General features: G+C 43.7%; 5 non-coding genes across 5 annotated transcripts; all 5 read right to left on the bottom strand.

Annotated features, from left to right (window-relative positions):
* Window positions 1-554: 554 nt before the first annotated feature.
* On the bottom strand, window positions 555-626 carry trnah-gug (transfer RNA histidin (anticodon GUG)). The gene has a single exon. It is a non-coding gene; the product is annotated as a tRNA-His (tRNA).
* Window positions 627-5,307: 4,681 nt separating this feature from the next.
* Window positions 5,308-5,379, bottom strand: trnah-gug (transfer RNA histidin (anticodon GUG)). The gene has a single exon. It is a non-coding gene; the product is annotated as a tRNA-His (tRNA).
* A 2,305-nt stretch (window positions 5,380-7,684) lies between these two features.
* trnah-gug (transfer RNA histidin (anticodon GUG)) lies at window positions 7,685-7,756 on the bottom strand. The gene has a single exon. It is a non-coding gene; the product is annotated as a tRNA-His (tRNA).
* A 2,310-nt stretch (window positions 7,757-10,066) lies between these two features.
* trnah-gug (transfer RNA histidin (anticodon GUG)) lies at window positions 10,067-10,138 on the bottom strand. The gene has a single exon. It is a non-coding gene; the product is annotated as a tRNA-His (tRNA).
* A 2,269-nt stretch (window positions 10,139-12,407) lies between these two features.
* On the bottom strand, window positions 12,408-12,479 carry trnah-gug (transfer RNA histidin (anticodon GUG)). Its single transcript has one exon. It is a non-coding gene; the product is annotated as a tRNA-His (tRNA).
* Window positions 12,480-17,845: the final 5,366 nt, after the last annotated feature.

A 17,845-nucleotide genomic window follows, 5' to 3' on the forward strand; every position in this document is an offset into this window, starting at 1 on the left:
CACATCAAGGCAACGGCATGCTTGAGTAGCCTAATATCTCCCCTTCACACACAAGCCCTGGTAGCTTGACGTGATCATATAATGGTTAGTACTGCTCATGGCAATGCGATTCACGGCTTGAGGGTGCTTTTTGAATGAGTTAAACTGAGACTCAGCCATATGATGTCGCCATGAGCAGCTCTGCAGATGAGCACAATGATAGACTATCACAGAGTATCAGCCCATGCATAGCTTCGGGACGAGGCGGAGAAGTTTTCGCTTTGGGCTTCAATGCTCTTAGTTGTTGTCAAAATTGACCCGATACAGCTTTTCACTTTGTGACTCTGCCTTTAAACTGTCGCCAACGAAACTAAATGTATAGTATGGTAACCTACACTGTTATCAATTTCTGCTTATTTAATGTTATAATGACAGAGGTATAGTAATTATTTATTCACCAGTGGTCAGAGGCAAAAGTCTTTCCACAATCTCTGCTAAATTCACTCTACTTATTCAGTTAAGTTCATTCTGCTAATTCAAAAAGAGCCCTTATGCCGTGACATTGTGAATTTCAATGCCGTGACCCGGATTCGAACCGGGGTTGCTGCGGCCACAACGCAGAGTACTAACCACTATACGATCACGGCGAGCTACCAGGGCTTGCATATGCGAAGGTGAAATCGATCTACTCAAGCAGGCCTTCACTGTGACGTGGCTGAGGTGGTTAAATTCCAAAGTCTTACGTTACACTTTGATGCCAGTTAGATTACAGTTAGTGCTTGTGTGTCTGTGGGACAAATTGTGTTATTCAAGCATGCAGTGACGAGGACAGGCACAGCTGACTTTTTGGCTTTCCACTCAAAGGGAAAGCCCTGGTAACTCACCATGATCATACAGTGGTTAGTGCTCTGTGTTGTGGCCGCAGAGTCCGGTTCACGCCATTTTGATACACAATGTTACGGCAAAAGTCTCCTTTTGAATGACTCAAAGTACTAACTGTGTAATCTAAAATATTAACACAACATGTAAAGTGTTGGTCCCATGTTTCATGAGCTGAAATAAAAGATCCCGGTCTACAGTCTATGACTTAGGTGGCTGGAGTCTTTGACAATTCTTTGGGCCTTCCTCTGACACCGCCTGGTATAGACGTCCTGGATGGCAGGAAGCTCGGCCTCAGTGATGTAAGCACTATCCTCTGTAGCGAATTGCAGTCGGATGCTGAGCAGTTGCCATACCAAGCGGTGATGCAGCCAGTCAAAATGCTCTCGATGGTGCAGCTTTAGATATTATTTGAGGATCTGAGGTCCAATGCCAAATATTTTCAGCCTCCTGAGGGGAAATAGGCATTGTCGTGTCCTCTTCACGAATGTCTTGGTGTGTTTGGACCATATTCTTCACATATATGTCCGAACTAAGAATAATATAGGCTTCCCGAAAATAACATGGTCGCTGTGGTAGAAAGTTTATTTTGATTGGCGAAATCTGCATTTAACAAAATGTAAACAGGATTATTAGGGAAATCGTTCTTCTTGCAAAGCATGTAGACATTTAAATCAAACTATTATATAAATCTGAATATTCACAATAATCATAATTTGTGCGTGTACTCAGTGCTGGCCGAGTTTCTATTGGTCAGAAACCGGGCCCCACACTGCATGATAAAGGCAAAACATTTCTTTAATTGTCGGAGTCTACGACCGCACGTGGCGGTGCTTAATTGGAAGACCTAGACCCTGTCACACTGAACGAGCTGGGAGAACCTTCCAGAAGGACAACCATCTCTGCAGCACTCCACCAATCAGGCCTTTATGGTGGAGTGGCCAGATGGAAGTCACTCCTCAGTGAATGGCATATTGCTCTCTCTTCTCGTCATTTTCCGAAGATGATTCTCCAGAGCTGTGAATAATGAATGGTAAACTTAACCCTATACTCTGCAGCCAGTGGACTTCTGGCAGGTTAGGAAGTGTCAGTATGTTTGCCTGTTCTTCCTGTCCCATATGCAGTGACGATACTGTGGGCCTGAACTTGACCTGGTCCAACACACCCATCTTTCCATTCTCTTTTCCCTGTGTTCAGGTCAGAGAATGATAGATTCATCCTCTGGATTTTGGGGGAACCCAATATGTTGCCCCTGGATGATATAATCAAGGAGAGGTTGACCGTCACCCTCATGGATGCTAATCATTGTCCAGGGGAGGGCATGTTCCTATTCCAAGGATACTTCAGAAGCGTACTCTACACTAGCAGAGCACTGTATTCCACTGTACCACACAATACTCTACAGGGGTCAGTACTAACTCTATTCTACTACGCAATACACTGTTGAGTCTCTCTAGTCTAACTAGTCAACAATGGTATTTATAGTCTAACTAGTCAACAATGGTTTTTAGCCACAATTTCCACATCAAGGCAACGGCATGCTTGAGTAGCCTAATATCTCCCCTTCACACACAAGCCCTGGTAGCTTGACGTGATCATATAATGGTTAGTACTGCTCATGGCAATGCGATTCACGGCTTGAGGGTGCTTTTTGAATGAGTTAAACTGAGACTCAGCCATATGATGTCGCCATGAGCAGCTCTGCAGATGAGCACAATGATAGACTATCACAGAGTATCAGCCCATGCATAGCTTCGGGACGAGGCGGAGAAGTTTTCGCTTTGGGCTTCAATGCTCTTAGTTGTTGTCAAAATTGACCCGATACAGCTTTTCACTTTGTGACTCTGCCTTTAAACTGTCGCCAACGAAACTAAATGTATAGTATGGTAACCTACACTGTTATCAATTTCTGCTTATTTAATGTTATAATGACAGAGGTATAGTAATTATTTATTCACCAGTGGTCAGAGGCACCCTTTCCACAATCTCTGCTAAATTCACTCTACTTATTCAGTTAAGTTCATTCTGCTAATTCAAAAAGAGCCCTTATGCCGTGACATTGTGAATTTCAATGCCGTGACCCGGATTCGAACCGGGGTTGCTGCGGCCACAACGCAGAGTACTAAACACTATACGATCACGGCGAGCTACCAGGGCTTGCATATGTGAAGGTGAAATCGATCTACTCAAGCAGGCCTTCACTGTGACGTGGCTGAGGTGGTTAAATTCCAAAGTCTTACGTTACACTTTGATGCCAGTTAGATTACAGTTAGTGCTTGTGTGTCTGTGGGACAAATTGTGTTATTCAAGCATGCAGTGACGAGGACAGGCACAGCTGACTTTTTGGCTTTCCACTCAAAGGGAAAGCCCTGGTAACTCACCATGATCATACAGTGGTTAGTGCTCTGTGTTGTGGCCGCAGAGTCCGGTTCACGCCATTTTGATACACAATGTTACGGCAAAAAGTCTCCTTTTGAATGACTCAAAGTACTAACTGTGTAATCTAAAATATCAACACAACATGTAAAGTGTTGGTCCCATGTTTCATGAGCTGAAATAAAAGATCCCGGTCTACAGTCTATGACTTAGGTGGCTGGAGTCTTTGACAATTCTTTGGGCCTTCCTCTGACACCGCCTGGTATAGACGTCCTGGATGGCAGGAAGCTCGGCCTCAGTGATGTAAGCACTATCCTCTGTAGCGAATTGCAGTCGGATGCTGAGCAGTTGCCATACCAAGCGGTGATGCAGCCAGTCAAAATGCTCTCGATGGTGCAGCTTTAGATATTATTTGAGGATCTGAGGTCCAATGCCAAATATTTTCAGCCTCCTGAGGGGAAATAGGCATTGTCGTGTCCTCTTCACGAATGTCTTGGTGTGTTTGGACCATATTCTTCACATATATGTCCGAACTAAGAATAATATAGGCTTCCCGAAAATAACATGGTCGCTGTGGTAGAAAGTTTATTTTGATTGGCGAAATCTGCATTTAACAAAATGTAAACAGGATTATTAGGGAAATCGTTCTTCTTGCAAAGCATGTAGACGTTTAAATCAAACTATTATATAAATCTGAATATTCACAATAATCATAATTTGTGCGTGTACTCAGTGCTGGCCGAGTTTCTATTGGTCAGTCACCGGGCCCCACACTGCATGATAAAGGCAAAACATTTCTTTAATTGTCGGAGTCTACGACCGCACGTGGCGGTGCTTAATTGGAAGACCTAGACCCTGTCACACTGAACGAGCTGGGAGAACCTTCCAGAAGGACAACCATCTCTGCAGCACTCCACCAATCAGGCCTTTATGGTGGAGTGGCCAGATGGAAGTCACTCCTCAGTGAATGGCATATTGCTCTCTCTTCTCGTCATTTTCCGAGGATGATTCTCCAGAGCTGTGAATAATGAATGGTAAACTTAACCCTATACTCTGCAGCCAGTGGACTTCTGGCAGGTTAGGAAGTGTCAGTATGTTTGCCTGTTCTTCCTGTCCCATATGCAGTGACGATACTGTGGGCCTGAACTTGACCTGGTCCAACACACCCATCTTTCCATTCTCTTTTCCCTGTGTTCAGGTCAGAGAATGATAGATTCATCCTCTGGATTTTGGGGGAACCCAATATGTTGCCCCTGGATGATATAATCAAGGAGAGGTTGACCGTCACCCTCATGGATGCTAATCATTGTCCAGGGGAGGGCATGTTCCTATTCCAAGGATACTTCAGAAGCGTACTCTACACTAGCAGAGCACTGTATTCCACTGTACCACACAATACTCTACAGGGGTCAGTACTAACTCTATTCTACTACGCAATACACTGTTGAGTCTCTCTAGTCTAACTAGTCAACAATGGTATTTATAGTCTAACTAGTCAACAATGGTTTTTAGCCACAATTTCCACATCAAGGCAACGGCATGCTTGAGTAGCCTAATATCTCCCCTTCACACACAAGCCCTGGTAGCTTGACGTGATCATATAATGGTTAGTACTGCTCATGGCAATGCGATTCACGGCTTGAGGGTGCTTTTTGAATGAGTTAAACTGAGACTCAGCCATATGATGTCGCCATGAGCAGCTCTGCAGATGAGCACAATGATAGACTATCACAGAGTATCAGCCCATGCATAGCTTCGGGACGAGGCGGAGAAGTTTTCGCTTTGGGCTTCAATGCTCTTAGTTGTTGTCAAAATTGACCCGATACAGCTTTTCACTTTGTGACTCTGCCTTTAAACTGTCGCCAACGAAACTAAATGTATAGTATGGTAACCTACACTGTTATCAATTTCTGCTTATTTAATGTTATAATGACAGAGGTATAGTAATTATTTATTCACCAGTGGTCAGAGGCACCCTTTCCACAATCTCTGCTAAATTCACTCTACTTATTCAGTTAAGTTCATTCTGCTAATTCAAAAAGAGCCCTTATGCCGTGACATTGTGAATTTCAATGCCGTGACCCGGATTCGAACCGGGGTTGCTGCGGCCACAACGCAGAGTACTAACCACTATACTATCACGGCGAGCTACCAGGGCTTGCATATGTGAAGGTGAAATCGATCTACTCAAGCAGGCCTTCACTGTGACGTGGCTGAGGTGGTTAAATTCCAAAGTCTTACGTTACACTTTGATGCCAGTTAGATTACAGTTAGTGCTTGTGTGTCTGTGGGACAAATTGTGTTATTCAAGCATGCAGTGACGAGGACAGGCACAGCTGACTTTTTGGCTTTCCACTCAAGGGGAAAGCCCTGGTAACTCACCATGATCATACAGTGGTTAGTGCTCTGTGTTGTGGCCGCAGAGTCCGGTTCACGCCATTTTGATACACAATGTTACGGCAAAAAGTCTCCTTTTGAATGACTCAAAGTACTAACTGTGTAATCTAAAATATTAACACAACATGTAAAGTGTTGGTCCCATGTTTCATGAGCTGAAATAAAAGATCCCGGTCTACAGTCTATGACTTAGGTGGCTGGAGTCTTTGACAATTCTTTGGGCCTTCCTCTGACACCGCCTGGTATAGACGTCCTGGATGGCAGGAAGCTCGGCCTCAGTGATGTAAGCACTATCCTCTGTAGCGAATTGCAGTCGGATGCTGAGCAGTTGCCATACCAAGCGGTGATGCAGCCAGTCAAAATGCTCTCGATGGTGCAGCTTTAGATATTATTTGAGGATCTGAGGTCCAATGCCAAATATTTTCAGCCTCCTGAGGGGAAATAGGCATTGTCGTGTCCTCTTCACGAATGTCTTGGTGTGTTTGGACCATATTCTTCACATATATGTCCGAACTAAGAATAATATAGGCTTCCCGAAAATAACATGGTCGCTGTGGTAGAAAGTTTATTTTGATTGGCGAAATCTGCATTTAACAAAATGTAAACAGGATTATTAGGGAAATCGTTCTTCTTGCAAAGCATGTAGACGTTTAAATCAAACTATTATATAAATCTGAATATTCACAATAATCATAATTTGTGCGTGTACTCAGTGCTGGCCGAGTTTCTATTGGTCAGTCACCGGGCCCCACACTGCATGATAAAGGCAAAACATTTCTTTAATTGTCGGAGTCTACGACCGCACGTGGCGGTGCTTAATTGGAAGACCTAGACCCTGTCACACTGAACGAGCTGGGAGAACCTTCCAGAAGGACAAGCATCTCTGCAGCACTCCACCAATCTGGCCTTTATGGTGGAGTGGCCAGATGGAAGTCACTCCTCAGTGAATGGCATATTGCTCTCTCTTCTCGTCATTTTCCGAGGATGATTCTCCAGAGCTGTGAATAATGAATGGTAAACTTAACCCTATACTCTGCAGCCAGTGGACTTCTGGCAGGTTATGAAGTGTCAGTATGTTTGCCTGTTCTTCCTGTCCCATATGCAGTGACGATACTGTGGGCCTGAACTTGACCTGGTCCAACACACCCATCTTTTCATTCTCTTTTCCCTGTGTTCAGGTCAGAGAATGATAGATTCATCCTCTGGATTTTGGGGGAACCCAATATGTTGCCCCTGGATGATATAATCAAGGAGAGGTTGACCGTCACGCTCATGGATGCTAATCATTGTCCAGGGGAGGGCATGTTCCTATTCCAAGGATACTTCAGAAGCGTACTCTACACTAGCAGAGCACTGTATTCCACTGTACCACACAATACTCTACAGGGGTCAGTACTAACTCTATTCTACTACGCAATACACTGTTGAGTCTCTCTAGTCTAACTAGTCAACAATGGTATTTATAGTCTAACTAGTCAACAATGGTTTTTAGCCACAATTTCCACATCAAGGCAACGGCATGCTTGAGTAGCCTAATATCTCCCCTTCACACACAAGCCCTGGTAGCTTGACGTGATCATATAATGGTTAGTACTGCTCATGGCAATGCGATTCACGGCTTGAGGGTGCTTTTTGAATGAGTTAAACTGAGACTCAGCCATATGATGTCGCCATGAGCAGCTCTGCAGATGAGCACAATGATAGACTATCACAGAGTATCAGCCCATGCATAGCTTCGGGACGAGGCGGAGAAGTTTTCGCTTTGGGCTTCAATGCTCTTAGTTGTTGTCAAAATTGACCCGATACAGCTTTTCACTTTGTGACTCTGCCTTTAAACTGTCGCCAACGAAACTAAATGTATAGTATGGTAACCTACACTGTTATCAATTTCTGCTTATTTAATGTTATAATGACAGAGGTATAGTAATTATTTATTCACCAGTGGTCAGAGGCACCCTTTCCACAATCTCTGCTAAATTCACTCTACTTATTCAGTTAAGTTCATTCTGCTAATTCAAAAAGAGCCCTTATGCCGTGACATTGTGAATTTCAATGCCGTGACCCGGATTCGAACCGGGGTTGCTGCGGCCACAACGCAGAGTACTAACCACTATACGATCACGGCGAGCTACCAGGGCTTGCATATGCGAAGGTGAAATCGATCTACTCAAGCAGGCCTTCACTGTGACGTGGCTGAGGTGGTTAAATTCCAAAGTCTTACGTTACACTTTGATGCCAGTTAGATTACAGTTAGTGCTTGTGTGTCTGTGGGACAAATTGTGTTATTCAAGCATGCAGTGACGAGGACAGGCACAGCTGACTTTTTGGCTTTCCACTCAAAGGGAAAGCCCTGGTAACTCACCATGATCATACAGTGGTTAGTGCTCTGTGTTGTGGCCGCAGAGTCCGGTTCACGCCATTTTGATACACAATGTTACGGCAAAAGTCTCCTTTTGAATGACTCAAAGTACTAACTGTGTAATCTAAAATATTAACACAACATGTAAAGTGTTGGTCCCATGTTTCATGAGCTGAAATAAAAGATCCCGGTCTACAGTCTATGACTTAGGTGGCTGGAGTCTTTGACAATTCTTTGGGCCTTCCTCTGACACCGCCTGGTATAGACGTCCTGGATGGCAGGAAGCTCGGCCTCAGTGATGTAAGCACTATCCTCTGTAGCGAATTGCAGTCGGATGCTGAGCAGTTGCCATACCAAGCGGTGATGCAGCCAGTCAAAATGCTCTCGATGGTGCAGCTTTAGATATTATTTGAGGATCTGAGGTCCAATGCCAAATATTTTCAGCCTCCTGAGGGGAAATAGGCATTGTCGTGTCCTCTTCACGAATGTCTTGGTGTGTTTGGACCATATTCTTCACATATATGTCCGAACTAAGAATAATATAGGCTTCCCGAAAATAACATGGTCGCTGTGGTAGAAAGTTTATTTTGATTGGCGAAATCTGCATTTAACAAAATGTAAACAGGATTATTAGGGAAATCGTTCTTCTTGCAAAGCATGTAGACGTTTAAATCAAACTATTATATAAATCTGAATATTCACAATAATCATAATTTGTGCGTGTACTCAGTGCTGGCCGAGTTTCTATTGGTCAGTCACCGGGCCCCACACTGCATGATAAAGGCAAAACATTTCTTTAATTGTCGGAGTCTACGACCGCACGTGGCGGTGCTTAATTGGAAGACCTAGACCCTGTCACACTGAACGAGCTGGGAGAACCTTCCAGAAGGACATCCATCTCTGCAGCACTCCACCAATCAGGCCTTTATGGTGGAGTGGCCAGATGGAAGTCACTCCTCAGTGAATGGCATATTGCTCTCTCTTCTCGTCATTTTCCGAGGATGATTCTCCAGAGCTGTGAATAATGAATGGTAAACTTAACCCTATACTCTGCAGCCAGTGGACTTCTGGCAGGTTAGGAAGTGTCAGTATGTTTGCCTGTTCTTCCTGTCCCATATGCAGTGACGATACTGTGGGCCTGAACTTGACCTGGTCCAACACACCCATCTTTCCATTCTCTTTTCCCTGTGTTCAGGTCAGAGAATGATAGATTCATCCTCTGGATTTTGGGGGAACCCAATATGTTGCCCCTGGATGATATAATCAAGGAGAGGTTGACCGTCACCCTCATGGATGCTAATCATTGTCCAGGGGAGGGCATGTTCCTATTCCAAGGATACTTCAGAAGCGTACTCTACACTAGCAGAGCACTGTATTCCACTGTACCACACAATACTCTACAGGGGTCAGTACTAACTCTATTCTACTACGCAATACACTGTTGAGTCTCTCTAGTCTAACTAGTCAATAATGGTATTTATAGTCTAACTAGTCAACAATGGTTTTTAGCCACAATTTCCACATCAAGGCAACGGCATGCTTGAGTAGCCTAATATCTCCCCTTCACACACAAGCCCTGGTAGCTTGACGTGATCATATAATGGTTAGTACTGCTCATGGCAATGCGATTCACGGCTTGAGGGTGCTTTTTGAATGAGTTAAACTGAGACTCAGCCATATGATGTCGCCATGAGCAGCTCTGCAGATGAGCACAATGATAGACTATCACAGAGTATCAGCCCATGCATAGCTTCGGGACGAGGCGGAGAAGTTTTCGCTTTGGGCTTCAATGCTCTTAGTTGTTGTCAAAATCGACCCGATACAGCTTTTCACTTTGTGACTCTGCCTTTAAACTGTCGCCAACGAAACTAAATGTATAGTATGGTAACCTACACTGTTATCAATTTCTGCTTATTTAATGTTATAATGACAGAGGTATAGTAATTATTTATTCACCAGTGGTCAGAGCCAAAAAGTCAGCTGAGCCAATCTCTGCTAAATTCACTCTACTTATTCAGTTAAGTTCATTCTGCTAATTCAAAAAGAGCCCTTATGCCGTGACATTGTGAATTTCAATGCCGTGACCCGGATTCGAACCGGGGTTGCTGCGGCCACAACGCAGAGTACTAACCACTATACGATCACGGCAAGCTACCAGGGCTTGCATATGCTAAGGTGAAATCGATCTACTCAAGCAGGCCTTCACTGTGACGTGGCTGAGGTGGTTAAATTCCAAAGTCTTACGTTACACTTTGATGCCAGTTAGATTACAGTTAGTGCTTGTGTGTCTGTGGGACAAATTGTGTTATTCAAGCATGCAGTGACGAGGACAGGCACAGCTGACTTTTTGGCTTTCCACTCAAAGGGAAAGCCCTGGTAACTCACCATGATCATACAGTGGTTAGTGCTCTGTGTTGTGGCCGCAGAGTCCGGGTCACGCCATTTTGATACACAATGTTACGGCAAAAAGTCTCCTTTTGAATGACTCAAAGTACTAACTGTGTAATCTAAAATATTAACACAACATGTAAAGTGTTGGTCCCATGTTTCATGAGCTGAAATAAAAGATCCCGGTCTACAGTCTATGACTTAGGTGGCTGGAGTCTTTGACAATTCTTTGGGCCTTCCTCTGACACTGCCTGGTATAGACGTCCTGGATGGCAGGAAGCTCGGCCTCAGTGATGTAAGCACTATCCTCTGTAGCGAATTGCAGTCGGATGCTGAGCAGTTGCCATACCAAGCGGTGATGCAGCCAGTCAAAATGCTCTCGATGGTGCAGCTTTAGATATTATTTGAGGATCTGAGGTCCAATGCCAAATATTTTCAGCCTCCTGAGGGGAAATAGGCATTGTCGTGTCCTCTTCACGAATGTCTTGGTGTGTTTGGACCATATTCTTCACATATATGTCCGAACTAAGAATAATATAGGCTTCCCGAAAATAACATGGTCGCTGTGGTAGAAAGTTTATTTTGATTGGCGAAATCTGCATTTAACAAAATGTAAACAGGATTATTAGGGAAATCGTTCTTCTTGCAAAGCATGTAGACGTTTAAATCAAACTATTATATAAATCTGAATATTCACAATAATCATAATTTGTGCGTGTACTCAGTGCTGGCCGAGTTTCTATTGGTCAGTCACCGGGCCCCACACTGCATGATAAAGGCAAAACATGTATTTAATTGTCGGAGTCTACGACCGCACGTGGCGGTGCTTAATTGGAAGACCTAGACCCTGTCACACTGAACGAGCTGGGAGAACCTTCCAGAAGGACAACCATCTCTGCAGCACTCCACCAATCAGGCCTTTATGGTGGAGTGGCAAGAATGGAAGTCACTCCTCAGTGAATGGCATATTGCTCTCTCTTCTCGTCATTTTCCGAGGATGATTCTCCAGAGCTGTGAATAATGAATGGTAAACTTAACCCTATACTCTGCAGCCAGTGGACTTCTGGCAGGTTAGGAAGTGTCAGTATGTTTGCCTGTTCTTCCTGTCCCATATGCAGTGACGATACTGTGGGCCTGAACTTGACCTGGTCCAACACACCCATCTTTCCATTCTCTTTTACCTGTGTTCAGGTCAGAGAATGATAGATTCATCCTCTGGGGTTTGGGGGAACCCAATATGTTGCCCCTGGATGATATAATCAAGGAGAGGTTGACCGTCACCCTCATGGATGCTAATCATTGTCCAGGGGAGGGCATGTTCCTATTCCAAGGATACTTCAGAAGCGTATTCTACACTAGCAGAGCACTGTATTCCACTGTACCACACAATACTCTACAGGGGTCAGTACTAACTCTATTCTACTACGCAATACACTGTTGAGTCTCTCAAGTCTAACTAGTCAACAATGGTATTTAGCCACATTTTCCACATCAATGCAAAGGCATGCTTGAGTAACCTAATATCTCCTCCTCACACACAAGCCCTGGTAGCTTGACGTGATCATATAATGGTTAGCACTGCTCATGGCAATGCAATTCACGGCATGGGGGCACTTTTTGAATGAGTTAAACTGAGACTCAGCCATATGATGTCGCCATGAGCAGCTCTGCAGATGAGCACAATGATAGACTATCACAGAGTATCATAGCTTCGGGACGAGGCGGAGAAGTTTTCGCTTTGTGCTTCAATGCTCTTAGTTGTTGTCAAAACTGACCCGATACAGCTGTTCACTTTGTGACTCTGCCTTTAAACTGTAGCCAACGAAACTAAATTTATAGTATGGTAACCTACACTGTTACCAATCTCTGCTTATTTAATGTTATATCGACAGAGGTATAGTAATTATTTATTCACCAGTGGTCAGTGGCACCCTTTCCACAATCTCTGCTAAATTCACTCTAATTATTCAGTTGAGTTCATTCTGCTAATTCAAAAAGAGCCCTTATGCCGTGACATTGTGAATTTCAATGCCGTGACCCGGATTCGAACCGGGGTTGCTGCGGCCACAACGCAGAGTACTAACCACTATACGATCACGGCGAGCTACCAGGGCTTACATATGCGAAGGTGAAATCGATCTACTCAAGCAGGCCTTCACTGTGACGTGGCTGAGGTGGTTAAATTCCAAAGTCTTACGTTACACTTTGATGCCAGTTAGATTACAGTTAGTGCTTGTGTGTCTGTGGGACAAATTGTGTTAATATAATAATAATAATATATGCCATTTAGCAGACGCTTTTATCCAAAGCGACTTACAGTCATGTGTGCATACATTCTACGTATGGGTGGTCCTCGGGGATCGAACCCACTACCCTGGCGTTACAAGCGCCATGCTCTACCAACTGAGCTACAGAAGATGCTTGTTATTCAAGCATGCAGTGACGAGGACAGGCACAGCTGACTTCTTGGCTTTCCACTCAAGGGGAAAGCCCTGGTAACTCACCATGATCATACAGTGTTTAGTGCTCTGTGTTGTGGCCGCAGAGTCCGGTTCACTCCATTTTGATACACAATGTTACGGCAAAAAGTCTCCTTTTGAATGACTCAAAGTACTAACTGTGTAATCTAAAATATTAACACAACATGTAAAGTGTTGGTCCCATGTTTCATGAGCTGAAATAAAAGATCCCGGTCTACAGTCTATGACTTAGGTGGCTGGAGTCTTTGACAATTCTTTGGGCCTTCCTCTGACACCGCCTGGTATAGACGTCCTGGATGGCAGGAAGCTCGGCCTCAGTGATGTAAGCACTATCCTCTGTAGCGAATTGCAGTCGGATGCTGAGCAGTTGCCATACCAAGCGGTGATGCAGCCAGTCAAAATGCTCTCGATGGTGCAGCTTTGGATATTATTTGAGGATCTGAAGTCCAATGCCAGCCAAATATTTTCAGCCTCCTGAGGGGAAATAGGCATTGTCGTGTCCTCTTCACGAATGTCTTGGTGTGTTTAGACCATATTTTTCACTTACAAACCTTTATATGTCCGAACTAAGAATAATATAGGCTTCCCGAAAATAACATGGTCGCTGTGGTAGAAAGTTTATTTTGATTGGCGAAATCTGCATTTATCAAAATGTAAACAGGATTAATAGGGAAATCGTTCTTCTTGCAAAGCATGTAGACGTTTAAATCAAACTATTATATAAATCTGAATATTCACAATAATCCTAATTTGTGTGTGTACTCAGTGCTGGCCGAGTTTCTATTGGTCAGTCACCGGGCCCCACACGGCATGATAAAGGCAAAACATTTCTTACATTGTCGGAGTCTACGACCGCACGTGGCGATGCTTAATTGGAAGACCTAGACCCTGTCACACTGAACGAGCTGGGAGAACCTTCCAGAAGGACAACCATCTCTGCAGCACTCCACCAATCAGGCCTTTGTGGTAGAGTGGCCAGACGGAAGTCACTCCTCAGTGAAAGACACATGACAGTCTAATTGGAGTTTGCCAAAAGGCACCTAAAGGACTTTCAGACCACGAGAAACAGTATGTTCTGGTCTGATGAAACCAAGATTGAACTCTTTGTCCTGAATGCCAAGTGTCACGTCTGGAGGAAATCTGGTAACATCCCTACAGTGAACATTGGTGGTTGCAGCATCTTGCTGTGGGGATTTTTCAGGCCAGGGACTTGGAGACTAGTCAGGATTGAGGGAAAGAGGCTTGCTGATGGACCATCAGTGGTTGATGGGCTTCTCATTCTGTTCAAACTGGTTTGGTTGATTGAGGCCCCCAGATCTTCACACCTGGCCCAATGGGAAATCATTTACACAACATTTACATTTGAGCAATTTAGCAGAGCGATTTACAGTAGCGAGTGCATACATTTTCGCACAACATTTCAATCAACAAGCAGATGTCTGGGCTTCACAGATCCTTGGATTTGAACCAGAAAATGAACACAGTTGCTATGTTATTTATAAAACTTAGATAATATTGGTGGTCATTACTATTAATTACTTAAATCAATGTTTATTTGTTATATGCCCTGGATGGTGTTCACAAAACAATGAACTGCTGAAAATGGTGTTCACTGAGATTTGAACTCAGGAGCTCCTATTGACGAGAAAGGCACTTTAACCAACTAAGCCACAGTGTCTCATATAATACAATACTTGTCTGAGCTAGAACACTCAAAAGGGCAGGAGTCTTGCTCCTATTTTTGTAGCCGTTGGCAGCTTGATGTTCAAGTACATCCCTTGGACAAGACTCGTCTGGTGTATTTGTTTTCCCAAATTCTCTTTTCTATATTTTTGGTGGACGTTTCTGTATTATTTCCTTTTTTATCAGGTTTTCGTTCCACAAAATCACACTTTAAAAAACAAAAGTAAAAACCAACTAAATTGGATGTTCTAAGTCCACACAACAATGCTTAAACCACATCAGGAGACCGCGGCAACACTTACAATAAGGTTCCTTTTGTAAAGAAAGGGGTTATATTTACATTATTAACGATTGTTTAATAATTTGTAAATGCCGTATAAACCATTAATAACATATATTTCGCATTGGTCAAAATAGTGCAATAACTGGTCAGTGTTTGCCAAATTGTGAGCTAATGTTTACCTCCAGGTATTAACCGTTTATAAATGCACTTACAAACGCTTATAAGATTAACCCCATATGTATCATCATCCAACCTTATTTTTCAATAGTTGAACAATAGTTATTTTCTCACTTTGTGGGTGTGTTGCGTTAGTACTCTGTCACAGGAACAGAAGAGGTTGGTTTTCATGATGTGTTTTGACCCACCTTTTGAAACCCTGATGCCCCTGGCCAAATTTACTTCCAGGACATTAATTCAATCATCATTCCTAACATACCAGATTCTATTAACATTACTTTGCACTACTCTGCGATAATCCAAGTGTGCTGAACGCTCTGGTGTGAAATGGTAACCGTTACTCCTTTTGGTTGGTGAAAGAGTGGAGGAGGTATCCTCTCACGACGTTGAATGTTTTGCTCTTCATTACACACCATTCATTGACTGAACATGTTTAACAAAGTGTTGAATCTTCTCATGTATGTAGTGATTAGTACCAAATACTGCCTATAAATCAAATCAAATGTTATTGGTCACGTACACATGGTTAGCAGATGTTATTGCGAGTGTAGTGAAATGCTTGTGCTTCTAGTTACGACAGTGCAGTAATATCTATCAACTGATCTAACAATTCCACAACAACTACCTAATACACAACTACCTAATACACAACTATCTAATAAGTAAGGGATAGAATAACAATATATACATATGGATGCGCGATGGCCGAGCGGCATAGGAAAGATGCAATAGATGGTATGAAATACAGTATATACATGTGAGATTAATAAATGTATTACTGGTCACTTTAATAATGTTTACATATCATGCATTACTCAAGTGGCCAATGATTTCAAGTCTGTTTGTAGGTAGCAGCCTCTCTGTGTTTGTGATGCCTGTTTAACAGTCTGATGGCCTTGAGATAGAAGCTGTTATTCAGTCTCTCGGTCCCAGGTTTGATGCACCTGTACTGACCTCGCCTTCTGGATGATAGCGGGGTGAACAGGCAGTGGCACAGGTGGTTGTTGTCCTTGATGATCTGGTATGTCTAAGCTCTTGAGTGAACTATCAAATAATCTGTAAATTATTTACATAACAGCATCATGATGTGGGGATGATGTGGGAAAACCTGCTCCAGAGCACTCAAGAACTCACAATGGGGTGAAGGTTCACCTTCCAACAGGACAACGACCCTAAGCACATAAAAACCTGCCAAGAGTGTGCAAGGCTGTGATGAATGCAACTTTGTGTGTGGCTACTTTGAAGAATCTAAAATACATTTTGATTTGTTTAATTCTTTTTTTGGTTACTACATGATTCCGGGTTGGAGCGAGCGGTCGCATCCGCACTTCAGTCCGCAGGTAGTATAACTTTTCATTACATTTCATTACATTTCATTATAGTACAACGGTTTGATTTGTCTAATCTTAGCAATTTGTTCTTAGCTAGCTACATAGCCGTCTTTGTATCAAAGATAATTGCGTAATTATCGTATTTCGTCGTCCTAACTTAGTCTACACTGCTATCTGCCCAGCAGCTAGCCAGCTAGCAAACGTCCACCCTCTACCGAATAGCAGCACTGTAGAAACTATTACACTCAACTGAACGACTTGATTAGTGTAGTGTCCAAGATAATTGTGTAGTTTAGAGTGTGTAGTCTTAGAGTGATTATCTTAATTTACCGAGGTTAGCTAGCCAGCTATTTGTCATCCTTAACGTAGGAGACACTGCTAGCTAGCCAACAGCTAGCCAACGTCTACCGAATAGAACTTCCGCACTCAACAACCCGGTCGCATTCCGCTTCGCTCCACAGGTAGTATCACATTTTCATTTCATTTCATTACAGCACAACAGTTTGATTTGTTTGATCGTAGCTAGCTACATAGCTAGCTACATAGCCGTCTTTGTATCAAAGATAATTGTGTAGTCTAGAGCGATTTTCTAGGTTAGCTAGCCAGCTATTGTCGTTCTTTTAACGCAACGTAACGTAATCAACACTGCTAGCTAGCCAGCTAGCCCCCGAATAGCTGCACTGTAGAAACTATTACACTCAACGGAACGACTTGATTAGTGTAGTGTCAACAACGCAGCCACTGCCAGCTAGCCTACAAAGTCAACAACGCAGCCACTGCCAGCTAGCCTACTTCAGCAGTACTGTATCATTTTAATCATTTTAGTCAATAAGATTCTTGCTACGTAAGCTTAACTTTCTGAACATTCGAGACGTGTAGTCCACTTGTCATTCCAATCTCCTTGCATTAGCGCAGCCTCTTCTGTAGCCTGTCAACTATGTGTCTGTCTATCCCTGTTCTCTCCTCTCTGCACAGACCATACAAACGCTCCACACCACGTGGCCGCGGCCACCCTAATCTGGTGGTCCCAGCGCGCACGACCCACGTGGAGTTCCAGGTCTCCGGTAGCCTCTGGAACTGCCGATCTGCGGCCAACATGGCAGAGTTCATCTCAGCCTATGCCTCCCTCCAGTCCCTCGACTTCTTGGCACTGACGGAAACATGGATCACCACAGATAACACTGCTACTCCTACTGCTCTCTCTTCGTCCACCCACGTGTTCTCGCACACCCCAAGAGCTTCTGGTCAGCGGGGTGGTGGCACCGGGATCCTCATCTCTCCCAAGTGGTCATTCTCTCTTTCTCCCCTTACCCATCTGTCTATCGCCTCCTTTGAATTCCATGCTGTCACAGTTACCAGCCCTTTCAAGCTTAACATCCTTATCATTTATCGCCCTCCAGGTTCCCTCGGAGAGTTCATCAATGAGCTTGATGCCTTGATAAGCTCCTTTCCTGAGGACGGCTCACCTCTCACAGTTCTGGGCGACTTTAACCTCCCCACGTCTACCTTTGAC

This window comes from Oncorhynchus keta, chromosome 27 (assembly GCF_023373465.1).
Source record: "Oncorhynchus keta strain PuntledgeMale-10-30-2019 chromosome 27, Oket_V2, whole genome shotgun sequence".
NCBI classification, from domain to species: Eukaryota; Metazoa; Chordata; class Actinopteri; order Salmoniformes; family Salmonidae; genus Oncorhynchus; species Oncorhynchus keta.